Raw genomic sequence first — 13,817 nt, forward strand, 5'->3', positions numbered from 1 at the left:
CAATAGCTCGAACAGACGCTTAACTGTTTATTAGCCAAAGTTTCCATCATTGTAGTAAAAGCAAAGGATACAAACAAAACTAAAATTTTTAGCCATGGCACTAGTTTGCCAAATGTAGCTAAAATACACTAACTTAAAAACTAACTTCCGAACAATCCACATCGATTCGCAAGATTATAATTAACCACAGATGATGAATGATGTAGAAAGAAGGAGACATCTAAAGATATCCAAATATTACTAAGTGACTTCCAAGTCACATACTATCTACAGTACATAAACTACATTAAGGCTTTCATGTAGCCTAAAATAGTCGTAAAGACAAATACTCATATATCTCAAAATAATGTGAAATCTGACACTGATTCCAAAATTGACTATACGGTGGACAACAGATTTATAGTAGCATATCCAAGGATAATCAATCAGGCAGAGGTGTGGACCGATTCACATTTATAAGTAAAAAATACCAAACATATATAAACCAATTTAAGTATTGAATTGGGCACTAAATCCAAAATTGATCAACCAGTGGACAACAGATTTATAGATTAGCATATCCAAAGATATAATCAACGAGGCAAATGACTCACCAGTCTCCTACTCTAATCAAATAATCCAGAAAGTAACAATAAGAAAAATGCCAGATATATATAAACCAATTTAAGTGTTGAATTGGGCACTAAATCCAAAATTGATCAACCAGTGGACAACAGATTTATAGAATAGCATATCCAAAGGTATAATGGACCAGGCAAATGAGTAACCAATTCACACTCTAATCAAATAATCTAAATAAATTAGGTCAACATATACCCACATCCGGTAATATGTGCCTAAACCACAATATTCATAGACTAAATACTAAATCATTGAATCTAAATCAACATCAAACAAATTAACTCATGCTGATATTCACTAACTATAGCAGGTAGCTACAACAGATTTATAAGAATATCAGACATAAGTGAGTTACATGGCATTTAGTAAACCAATAATAACTACTCAACATATCCAAAAAGTAATAGTTAAAGAAGTAAGTAATCAAGTAAATAGTAAATAAGTAAGTAATAAACAAACAAAATATCAAGAACGAACAGGCCAATTTCTGTAGAAACTGCAAATTACTGATTCGTTCTGACATTACTAAGAAAGAACAAGATATGTTCTAATTCTAAATCCAAAATCAATAAGTGAATGCCTAAGGAAAGAAGTAAATGTAACTGTAAACGGTCATTTGTTGACTAAAATATAAATTACTAATTTCAGAAAGCAATCTAACTATGCTAGCCATAGAGGTAGCAATCTCAAGAATATCTTAACATAAGTGAGACTAAGAAATCGGCTAAAGGAAATCTTTTGTAATTATAATTGAACATAGTCTGGAAAGACTCAAGATTAAAACGAAAATGTTCAAAATAGAATTCAAATTGAAGCCCAGACACTACTACACTCACACACAAAAGTGAGTGTAGTAGTGTCTGGGGGCTCGGGAGACTGAGACCTCGGAAGCCCTGAAGAAGACATCAGAGAGGATGTCGAAAGCTCGGCAAAATGGATATCGACGCGGTTCAACCCGGAAGACTGGTGAGTTTAATATTAATTTTATCTTAGCTCTAAGTTTAATATATATATATATATATATATATATATATATATATATATATATATATATATATATATATATTAAACTCAGAACTATATAAAAGATCCCATAGGACTACCAGAAACAAATTTTTGGTAGTCCTATGGGATCTAGTCTTTCACCCATTCTAAGTAGCTATGTCATGGATGATGTTGTCAGTGATTATATCAACAATTGCACTTTTTTCATTCCTTTTTTTTAAAGATATGTAGATGATTTAGTTTTGGCACTTTCTAAACACAAAATTATTGAAATAGTCAACATTTTCAAGTATCATAATCAACATATACAATTTACAGTTGAGAAAGAGGTAGACAATTCTCTAGTTCCTTAGAGTAGGTTTCAAGTCCAGTGCTTTATACAGGTTGGTGAATTGTTTGCAGTTGGTAAGTTTGGTATGGTTGATTCGTAGTCTTGTAATAGTCGATGCTTCTCTTCTAGTTATGAAGTCTAGGGAGAGATGACCAATAAAAGATTGAAGTTTATGAAAAGTTGTTTTGCTCTTTTGTTCTGTCAAGTTTTGTCAAGTATGCTCTACCGACTTTTTAAAAACGAATTTCGAGTTTCGTTAGCTAGTTGAATTGGAGTGACTTCAGTCACCCCATGGTTGGTAGCTTCTTTGGCAAAATGATCTGCTGTTTTATTACCAGTAATTCCGGTGTGAGAAGGCATATGAGAGAGACTGTTACATCGTAAGCAGGGAGATTTTGGTATTATGTCATCAATGTTTTGAACTAATAGGTGCTCAGTGAAAATTGTATTGACTAAATGGATATATGAGAGTTAATCTGAACAAATGGCAATATGTCTGTTTTGATGTGAGATGCATTTAAAAGCCAACACAATACTATATAGTTCACCTGTGCAAACGTTGCATATTAAGGGTAACCGAGATGATCTTACAAGTTCATGTTTAGTGGCTACTGCACAACCAATACCAGTGGTAGTTTTAGAAGCATCTGTATAGAGAATTAAATTCTAAAAATGCTTTCTTTATAAGAAGGTTAGAAGATTCAAGTTTGTTAAAAATAGTGAGTGAGGTATATATTGAAGGGAGATCTTTAGCCCAGAGGGGAAGTAAAGGTAGAGGAAATGAACTAGTCAGAAAAAGGTCAATATTTTTAAGTAGTGAACAAATTAATTGAGGTAGAGGTTTTATGATAAGGTGTTGGTTATTGTTAGTGGAAGAAGAAGGCATTGTGGCAATTAGGGAATGAACGGGATTAAATGGATTTGCGGATGTTGATGCAGCATACGAAAGTAGAAGTGATTATCGTCTTGGGTAGGAGAAAGTTCATTAGATTCACGGTATACACTCTCAATAGAACTAAAGCGAAAACCGCTCAGACCTAGAAGTAGTTTTATTGGCACCCCATTGAAGATGACTGAGGGTTTTAAAAATGTTTAACCTTTTAAAACAATTGATTTTAAGTTCAGAGATTTGATTTTTTCAATTTAATCTGGAGTCAAACATAAAACCGAGAATTTGCAATAATTAACAACAGAAAGTAGAGAATTGTTAAATAAAATTTGGGGTAAGGGAGTGGAAATCCCTATGGAAAATTTTATTAATTTGGCTTTGTATAAGTTTATATGAGGTTGGGACAGATTTAACATGGCAGTAAATGATTAGGTCATCAGCGTGTTGAACATATTTGATGGGAGGCAAATTTCGTTGATGGCAAGAATGAATAAAGTTAAACTTAATGCAGATTCTAAAGGGACACCTTAATTTTGAGAAAAAGTTTACCCTTGGCAAGGACTTTAAAGATTCTTTCAATTAGATATTTTTTATCTATCTATATATCTATCTTATTAATTAGAGATTGAATAAAATGTCCCCTCAACGTTAAGTACAGTTGCTACGACAACTTGTTAATAATTATAGATTGTTTAAGAAATGTGTGTTTGAAAAATAAAAAAGTTATCAATAGTAGACCGATTACGTCGGAAGCCGGATTGAGCGTCGGGAATAATATTATACTGTTTAACGAACCTAGTGAGTATTTCATTGTTCATTGTTTCAAGAAGTTTGCAGGTAATACAAGTAAGAGAAATCAGACGAAAGATATTGGAGTTATAGATGGTTGGTCAGGTTTTTTAATTGGAATGATTATACAATTGCGCCAAACATCTGGGAATTTTTGTGTGTTCTAGATAAGGTTATAAAAATTTCGAGAAGTTTGGATGGAGATGTATTAGAGAGATTTTTTAAAAATATATAAAAGATATCATCGGGACCATCAGCAGATTTTGTACATGAAAACAAAGTAAATTTTAGTTTATTTAGGGTAAACAAGGCGTTCATAAACGTGACATCGTGTGGAGTTGACGAGATGGTGGAGAAAGATTGAGCGCGTAAAGAACTGGGAGTAAAAGCCATATTACTTTTATTGAATCTGTCTTCAACCCCATTAGCGAGTGTGTCAAAAATGAATTGACTGTCAGAGATAACTGTGTTGTTGAAGATGATAGGAGAAATAGTTAGGTTATAGGAATGAAGGATGACTAAATTCATAGGATGAAGGTTAGTTTTATTGCCTTGGATTTGTGAAACAGTTTTTTTTTATAAATGAGAGTGGAGTTATCATATCCACAGATAACTTTAACATCCTAATATATAAGACTAAATAATGTAAACTAAATTGTAACATATAAATTTTAACGGGTTTTTACCCAGATATTTAGTGGCTCAAATAATGTACACCTGATGATGGAATATGGATTCCGAAAACGATTTGTCTTCATGACATAACCCGTTTGTGTTCGTTTGTTTTTTGTAATGATCTTTCTTTTATCTTAGTATAGATTAGGGCAAGATCTTTCATTAACGATTGTCAGCGGTATGTCAGTGGTAAATTTACTGGCTTCATTTAGAGGGTCGTTGGTGCCTAAGGAATTTTCGAGAAATTTTTCAAGATCATTCTAGAAAACCCTAAATTTTGTGTTTTTATAGGATTTGAGTGCAGCTTTTAGTTCGAAATAGTTTATACGAGAGTTCGGATAATTGATATCTTGTGAAACTGAGGATGAATAATGAAAGGGCGAAGGAAGAAAAGAGTATATATGGTTAGTTAGTTAGTTAGTATTTGAAGTACATAAAGTTTTCTTACTTAATTAAATATCGTGTCTAAATTTGGCAAAAGATAAAGTAAAAATATACAGAGAGGAGAAAAAATGAATAAATACAAGAGAAAGACAGAAATTCTATTCATCATGTATGCTGTGATTAGATTTGACATCAGAAGATTTATCAGAGGATGCACTTATATATACTCTTGTAAGTCGGAGGTAGGCTGTTCTTTTAACTTTTTTAAGATTCTAGTGATACGATTTTTTAGTGATCTTTTCCTTGTACCTATGTAGAGCTGCAATAAGTCCTTTTGAATACCATCTATGTTGGAGGATTTTTAAGCTTCTTGTAGTGGGGTGATACATACAAAAGAGTTCTCAAGAAGTGTAATATGTTGCGTGGAATTGAGTGTAAAATTAGTCGGATTATCTTTGTAAATCATTTCTATAGCGGAAATGAAATAAGGTTTCATCGAGTAATCCAATCAAAGATTAGATTTGGACATTTTTTGGCTGGTTTGGGTGGCATCGAAAATGCCGAAGGAGGAAAAGAACTTAATAGAGCAAGAATACCGGATGAAGATAGAATGGTAGGAGTATCAGGAGGACTGTCATTGAAGTGTCCCCTTTTTTGTCCTACTGCCAACATGGTCTTTGAATTAGTACGACGAGGGATGGATAAATCCATAATGGCAGCCAGGATGGGTATGTAGTTAACGGAGATGGACTCAATTTCCGAAGATAGAAATTCTTTTGATGAAGTTAAGGATTTAGGATTAAGGACTCCTTAGAGTCAGCTAAAAATGAAGAAGAGGGAGGAGCATTAGCTGCAATGAGTGTGTGATCTGGTCAACTGGAGACTTTGCAATCAGACCCCACGGTACGACCCGTAAGCTTATAAAGAAAACACTATAGTCTGTCAGAGAATAAAAATATTTTAAAGGATGTAATTTCATGGTTAATTAATAGAGAAGATTGCACTTCGAAGTTCACCTTGTCAGGGATTACAAATGTTACCCTAGGAAAACTCCTGATATATGCCTATTGATCATCTGATGTTCCGTATTTTTTAGGGACGGCTCGATTAGTGAATGTGGGATGGAAGGAGATATATTTGAAATAAGGATTCTTTTGGTCGCAGAAAGAAGCCTGCAGGTAAAGATGACGGTGGAATTAATTATGACGTTCGGTGTATTAGTTGATCAAAGATGTCGGTAGAAGTGAGGAAAACGCAGATTCGATTATTCGAAATGCGAGATGTAAAAGTAATATTTTTTGGATAAACTATTTTACCAATTTCTTTAATATATTTAAATAAAACAGTATTCAAAATGGAGTGCATGACAATAACTTGTTCCCTTTTAGAAAACGAACGGGGAAGAGGTCTAGAGACTGCGGCAACGACATATGATTTTGGGTTGGAATTGAAGTTGTTTTGTGTAAATGTAAATATTTAATTGCTGTTCATGATGTGTAGTCCTGGTTACCCAGACCGTAACACAATACCTAAATGTGAGTACCTAATAGACCCTCTCCCAAACTGGAAAGAAAGAAAAAAGGATCTCACCTATTTCTTGGGATTTTCACTGGTTTTCTTTAATTACACCAATATAGCCGCAATTAAATTCGACTATTGAAATATAAAACCAAATTTGATACTCATTTTCTTATCACATTGTGATTAAAGAACTTCGCTTCGTATTGTTAACTCGTCGATGAATTACTTTATCTGTTTAACACTGTTTAAATCTTTAAAATCCGTGAGGAACTTTAAAAAGGGTGTTTAACCTTTGACAGTTATTTGACGTTTTTTGAATCGATTATTTGAAGCTTTATTTGTAAACTTCAACATTTTATTAAAAAAACAGTTTAAAAAAGTGCTTTTTGGCTTCTACTACTTTTGATATTTTTCATGTCATACGGCTGTACGTAGGCTCAATGAAAAGCTGGTGTAAAAGCACAATTAAAAAAAAAACAGAAATTTCCATAATCAATAACAAGAAACAAGCTGAGATATTGCAGCGGACAGATCTCCCTTGCATTTTTCTGTGGCGATATTTTACGAGTACCATTATTTTAATGTTTCAAAACTAATTTACTTCTTCACTGTGTATGCCATTTATAAATCGAATTATAAAATTTAGATATTCTTTTACAATGTGTTCAATTTTCAGCTCTTAATGTTAATAAACAATGAAAATATTTGCAATTTCTTAAACAAGAAAAAAAATGCTATTTGATTTCCTCTGGGCAATAGAAGGTTTTGGATCTTTTTTAAATGTTTTTTTTATTAGCTTTATATTGAGCCTAGATACAAGTGTATCACATAAAAAAGTCAAAGTTATTAGAAATTTTTATATGCTAAAAATTTGTTATTCTTCAAACTGATTTTTAAAAACAAATTTAATATAATCTTGATGTTTGTTTTTAATAATTTAAAACAAAGCCATAAAAATCGATTTCTATTTACAAAATAACCCTAGAGTGACTGTTTGGACAAGTACAGTTGTTTAAATAATCGGTCTCCTGGATAAACAAATTGAATAACTCATAAACTGTATGGTCGTTCTGTATGATATTTAGCACACTTTAAAAACTCATTAACTGCCATAATTTTAAATAGTTGTATTACATATCGTTATACAAAAAAGAAAGTTATTTATATTTATATTTATATTAACATTTATAAATTTTACTTTAAAAATAAGGGTTTTTAAATTATCTCGGTCAATTCTTTATGTATTTTAATTATAAAAATCTCAATATTAGAGAACATTTTATGACCTATAACTTTTATTTTAATCATATATCTCTAACATGAATAAGTAACGTTTTATGCGCATAAACTTTTTTCACTTTTTACGATTGTTTAATAAAAAATCAAAGCAAAATTAGCTGTAGTCTTCACATAATTGTCATCAGCTACCCCGCATATACCTTTTAGAGACTTTAAATATCTGTTTAAGATTTTTTCAGCTTTTTTAGAGTTATAGATCATAAAAAGTTACGTAATTTTTGAGAGTATCCAAATTAAAATACATGAAACTATTAACCGAAATAGTTGCAAAAAAAACCTTATTTTTGCAGTTATTTATAAATTATAATAACTCTTTTTTTGCACAAAGACATGTAACATAGCTCCTTGAAATTATGTAAATGAATAAGTTATTAAAGTGCGCTAAATATCAATCAGAGCAAATAGTTTATAGGTTATTTAATCTGTTTATAAACATTTATAATAACGTTGATATCGTTTATGCCACAAACTTATTTAGAGGCTTATGAAAAACTGGTGAAAAACACACTTTCTAAAAAAAACAGAATCTTCTATGACCATTACTAGGCAAGAGAGCATTTTATATTTAAAACCAAAGCATTTTATTCTTAAAATCATACTTCCATTGTCTATCAACAGTAAGAGCTGAAAATTGAAGGGACACTAAATGAAGATCTGAATTGTGCGTTCCAACTTACATGTGGCATATGCGGTAAAGAAGTAAAAATTTATAACCCGTTAAAATGATGGTATTCGTAAAATACCGCTTCGGAAAAGTAGAATGGAGAACCATTTGAGCTCGGTTTTTTTTAGATTCGAACTTTTTCAAAATGAAGCGCGATTGCAAAATTTGCAATATCTTGGCTTCTGTGGCACGTAAAACATAATTTTTTTTAAAACTGGGATAGCTCAACAAAAAGTTGTTTACATAATCGCTTTCTACGATAAACAAATCATCACTATTTTTATTGGTTACATTACATACCATTATGCAAAAACAAAGTTATTAAAATTTATAAATTTCTGCAAAATCAAGGGTTTTTTGCAACTATTTTGGTGACTTCTTTATATATTTTAATTGAGAAACTCACAAATGGAAGACATTTTTGAATCTACAATTTTTATTTTAACTGTTTTTCTCTAAACTGGATAAAAAACGTTTATAGCCAAAATCACCTGCATATCTTCACAGATTTATTATTAACTAACCCTCATATATCTTTTAGAACCTTCAAATATCTGTATAAAATTTTTACGTAAAACCAATAATTTTTTCCCAGATGGACCTTTATATAAATTAGTTCTCCGATAAAGATGAACTTATTTCTACTTTTCAATACAATAACTAAAAATAGCTAAAGAAATACATATTTAAATATCTAATACTTTGTTTATGTTTATTAACTTGATATTTATTCACTAATTGGTTTTTGCGAAGTTTATTATATCATTATAATACCAACGAAAACGTAAAATAAAAGAATATAAAAAAAAGTTTCTATTTACTTACCAGAGTTATCTGGTAAAATTTATTTCTGAATAACTAATTTGTTCATTTCTCATACAATGTTTTTTTATGTTTTAAACACATATAATTAAAATGTTTTACTTACCTCGGACCAAATTTTTGTAATACACTTCCAAATAAAATAAAATATTTAAATTCTTTAAACTTATTTAGATATAGGAAGATTTAGAAGCCACAGTACGTTTATGTACAATTTTAGTTGACACGATATTTACTAGTTGATAGTAATAACTCTATTTTAAATGAATACGTTGTGATTCATGGTGTGTTTTTTGTAACATTTTTATTTGTAAGTAAACCTGTTGCTACTATGTCAGTGAAATATTGCAACGCTGGTGAATTTAATTCATCCATCCAATGGCGCTACAGCCCAGATCGGGCCTTGGCCTCCTTCAACAGGCTTCTCCAACCATCTCTATTTACCGCTGTTCTTTTCCATGAACGCGTTCCCAGGCAGTTCCTGGCATCCTCATCGACTTCATCTTCCCATCTCTTTTTAGGTCTTGGTGAATTTAATTCAGTGGATCAAAAATGGACGTTTAGTTTAGTCCTTAACTTTTTCACATAGCACCATCTAGTATAATGTATATCAAACAAACAATGGTATATTAAAATCTATTGAGACAGAAAGAGTGGTGACATCTAGTGACTGTCTCAATTAGATTCAAACAAATTTATACATTGCGTTGGCTAACTAGTCCTATTTAAACAATGCTATAATCAAAAACAGAAAGCCTACAAATCCAACGGGACAAACGCTGTGACGGATTTTTCATAGAATGTAACCATAATAAAGAACTATGATCTGTAATGATAGTAAACTTACGACCTTCAAGATAGTATCGAAAGGCATCAAGACCAATAATTGCAAGAAGTTCTCTTTCTGTGGTGGAATAATAATGATCTAACGGAATAGATCAGGAGCCATTCTGTCTCCGGCTTCTTCAAGTAATGTAGCCTTCCTTAAATTATTTTAAAGTGTTTGTTTGTCCATTTGTAGTGTAGTGTAATGTACATTTATATGTTTATGACATCTTGTTCTTGCCGGATAGGCCACAATTGACGAAGTAAGTCTATAAACGTTAATCACATAAAAACCTTTTTTCAACCATAAACTTCGAGTTTTTATCGAAGTTAATCAATTTCTTTGGTTATAAAAAAACGTTTCTTGGCTTATTTCAGATGCCCCTGAAGATGATCTAGGGATCGAAAGTACTTGGGCAAGATTTAATTAAACTGTGCTCGATATATGCCTTTTATCTGATCAAAGTTCATTTATTCGAGCATTCAACCTTATATTTATTTAAAAAATTTTTAATTTAGAAGTAAATGTATGTATAATATTCTTTTTTCTGTCACTTGGTTTAAATACAGTTCACTTATATTCTTCCTGCTTATTTATTTTTATTCATGATACTTATAAAGTATGTAATAACGTACCCGTTGTTGCAAAAATCAACAACGGGTACGAAAGATATCAGGTAACAGGGGTAGTATTTGTCTATCTAAATGCCGCTTACGACATATTAAATTAGAGAACATTTCTTAGATAAAAACATCACTTGTTTTATCCGCAATCTAGATTGAATTGCTCTCTTCTGTTGATTCGCTTGTACTTGTTTTTCATTTTGTTGATTTTAAGTGAAACATTTTTCGTATTCTCTTCACTTTGTTGAAGATGTTGCAGATGGGAGAGTTTTACAAAACTGAACATCCAGTAAGTCATGAAATCGTTGAACTATAGACTTTCTATAAATTTCTTGAAAATAGTTTGTATCGCAGGTGGTCATTCACAGATCATTGTTTAAAACTAAAAGGTAAATTGAGGACCAGAATTAATATTCTTCGCAAGCTTGTTAGCTAAAAATGAGGCGCACGTCCTTCCGCCCTACAAATTAACCATTCTTTCTTTTTGTGCACACTACTACCCATTTTAACACAAAAATATCTATTGTAGCACTTAACCATATTTATTATGAGATAACCTTCTATCGAGATATCATATGTACTACACAAATAAGACCAGAATTAAAATAATAAAAAAACTTTATACAAGATATCGCAGAACATTGGATAAAATAAAAGCAGTTTTTATTAATCGGATGCTTACATAAAACGTACAAAGACACACTTACGTAAACAAAATATATAACGAAATTTCTGTAATTAAGAAAACATCGTCTTCGGCACTGAACTAATAAAATTATATTAAATAAAAAAAACGTTTTTAAAAATACAGAGAAAATAAAATTTTCTATTCAAGTGACCATTCCATTAAATAATAAGCCCAAGTTCTTTTGTATCTGTATACCTGTTTTTTAAAGAACCAGTTCTGTTCTATTAGTCCGTAGTAATACCAGGTAATCGGATATCCTCTGTTACACAGTGTAATGCGTATGACATTACACTGTCTACAAAAAGTAGATAAAAATAAGGAGCCCATATGAACCGTTCAGGGTATATGTTGAAAATATACGGTATAATCGCACAGTTGCCAAACTCGCAGAGCTTACTTAAACCGATAAACTTATGGTTCAAATATACAATGAAGAAGATCTGAACGACCCCTATAATATATACACAAGAACTAAGCGATATACATTTATGATATAGGGGTACTTATAAGCTCCACAAAATTTTTATAAATTATTAAACTCTATATGTTGACGAATCGACAGAACCAATATTATGGAATGGTCAAGTGAGCTCCGTATATTGGTGTCCACTTAACCACCGAGCTCACTTGAACCTGAATTATGCCGTAGATATATATATATATATATATATATATATATATATATATATATATATATATATACATACGTCCAAATCCATCTTTTTATTGATTTTTATATATAAACTCTTCTGAATATTAAACATCATTTTGTTTCAATTCTCAACAATACTAAATAAATCTCAAAACCAGATAAACGATATGCAAAAAAATTATTTATACTCTTGGAGTGAAAAACTTACAATGTGCAACTTACATTTAAAAGTAAATTAGTATAGAAAAAAATAGTTTTTAATAAAACTAATAATTAGTAATTCCTCAATTGGCCTATATGCATGCCTGTAGGCGATTTGTCATGCTGCCGATTAACTGGTCGAGCTGGGCTTGCGGAATTCTCTCCCATTCTTCACGGGTAGCATCTTTTAGTTCTAGAAGTGTAATAGGGGGATTGTTTCGCTTCTTGATGCGTGTTTTAAGAATGTCCCAAGCATGTTTAATAACGTTCATGTCGGGGGAATTCGGAGATCACTGTAATGTAGATATTTCTTCATCTTCCAGAAAATTTTGTACTGCTGCTGTTCGATGAGGAGGTGCGTTGTCATGCATAAACACAAATTCATCACCTACTGCCCCTCTCAATAGACGTACGATACGATTTAAAACTTCTTCGATGTACACAGCACCAGTGACTCTTCTCTATAGAACCAGCAGTGGCGTCCGTGTACCACTCATAATACCACCCCAAACCATAATACTGCCACCTTCAAATGAGAGACGCGGTTGGGCTGTTTCTAGTCGGGTTTGTCGTCCAGGGTCCCTCCAAACCAGTGTTGTTCGCGAATCAGATACCAAGCCAATTTTTGACTCATCAGAGAAAATCACGTTATTCCAGTTAGGACCATGATGCACCATTTCTCTAGCCCATTGCAACCTATTTTGTGATGGTAGATTAGTTTAGGAATACGTAGCGGTCTTCTACGATATAAATTTGCTGCATTTAGTCTGCGTGTTATTCTTTGCCGTGAAATATTCAGTCCTTGAAGCCTAGAAATTTCTCTGGATATACTATTTGTAGATTTCAGACGATTTCTACGAGCTATCAATGGTATTTGCCGGTCTTATGCTGCTGTTGTACATCGACTTCTACCACTTTTGGGACGATCCCTAACGCCATTTGTATCTTGGATTTTTTTTTTAATTTTCGATACAGCGCTCTGAGTAGCATCAACAATATTCGCGTTATAACTTTGACTAAAACCCTGTTGTAACAAAGAAATTACTCTAGGTATGTCAAAATGAGATATCACGTTTCTAGGCATTTTTAAACGGATCAATTCAAATTTAAACAAAAACTGAAAAAATGTGTAAATACGCCAATGAGCGTATGTGTATCAGAATATGATCAAAATCATACAAAAACGATTCAAATTGTTCATCATTTTCATTTAAAAACGCTCTAGAATGAATATTAATAACAATTTTAAAACCACCATAGGCGTAGATATATTATTTGTACGTATTCCAAACTTTTGGACATGTGTATATATATATATATATATATATATATATATATATATATATATATATATATATATATATATATATATATATATATATATATATATATATATATATATATGTTGAAATGGTATTGTTTAAAAAATTAATTTATAAGTTATATACTACATAATATTAGATATAAAAAAGTATTTGATTATTTTAAATAAGTTATATACTAGAGAATTTTATAAAAATATATTTATGTGAGGGCATTTTAAGAAATTAGCATATAATAATTGTAAAAAGTTGTATTTTAGTAGTTATGATTTTGTAGATATATTTAAGTGAGCCATGTGACTAGGCAACACACTATACATACTCTCCAAGTGTCATTTTAAGAATTTTTACGAATATAAGTGGGGTTATAGTTGTTTAAAATGTGTAGTTTATTAAATTAGAATGTTAAGTTACTAATTTAATTATATATTCTGATCTGAAAGGCCTAAATGTAAACAAAATTATCAATAGAACATTAACGAATTCTCCAGAATGCAGAATTTGA

At 31.2% G+C, this 13,817-nt stretch overlaps 1 protein-coding gene across 2 annotated transcripts in view; it reads left to right on the forward strand.

Moving 5' to 3' along the window:
- GluProRS (Glutamyl-prolyl-tRNA synthetase) overlaps nt 1–13,817 on the forward strand; it is a 432,648-nt gene that overhangs the window by 298,044 nt on the left and 120,787 nt on the right. The window lies entirely within an intron of this gene.

This window comes from Diabrotica undecimpunctata, chromosome 4, assembly GCF_040954645.1.
Source record: "Diabrotica undecimpunctata isolate CICGRU chromosome 4, icDiaUnde3, whole genome shotgun sequence".
In the NCBI taxonomy this organism is placed as follows: Eukaryota; Metazoa; Arthropoda; class Insecta; order Coleoptera; family Chrysomelidae; genus Diabrotica; species Diabrotica undecimpunctata.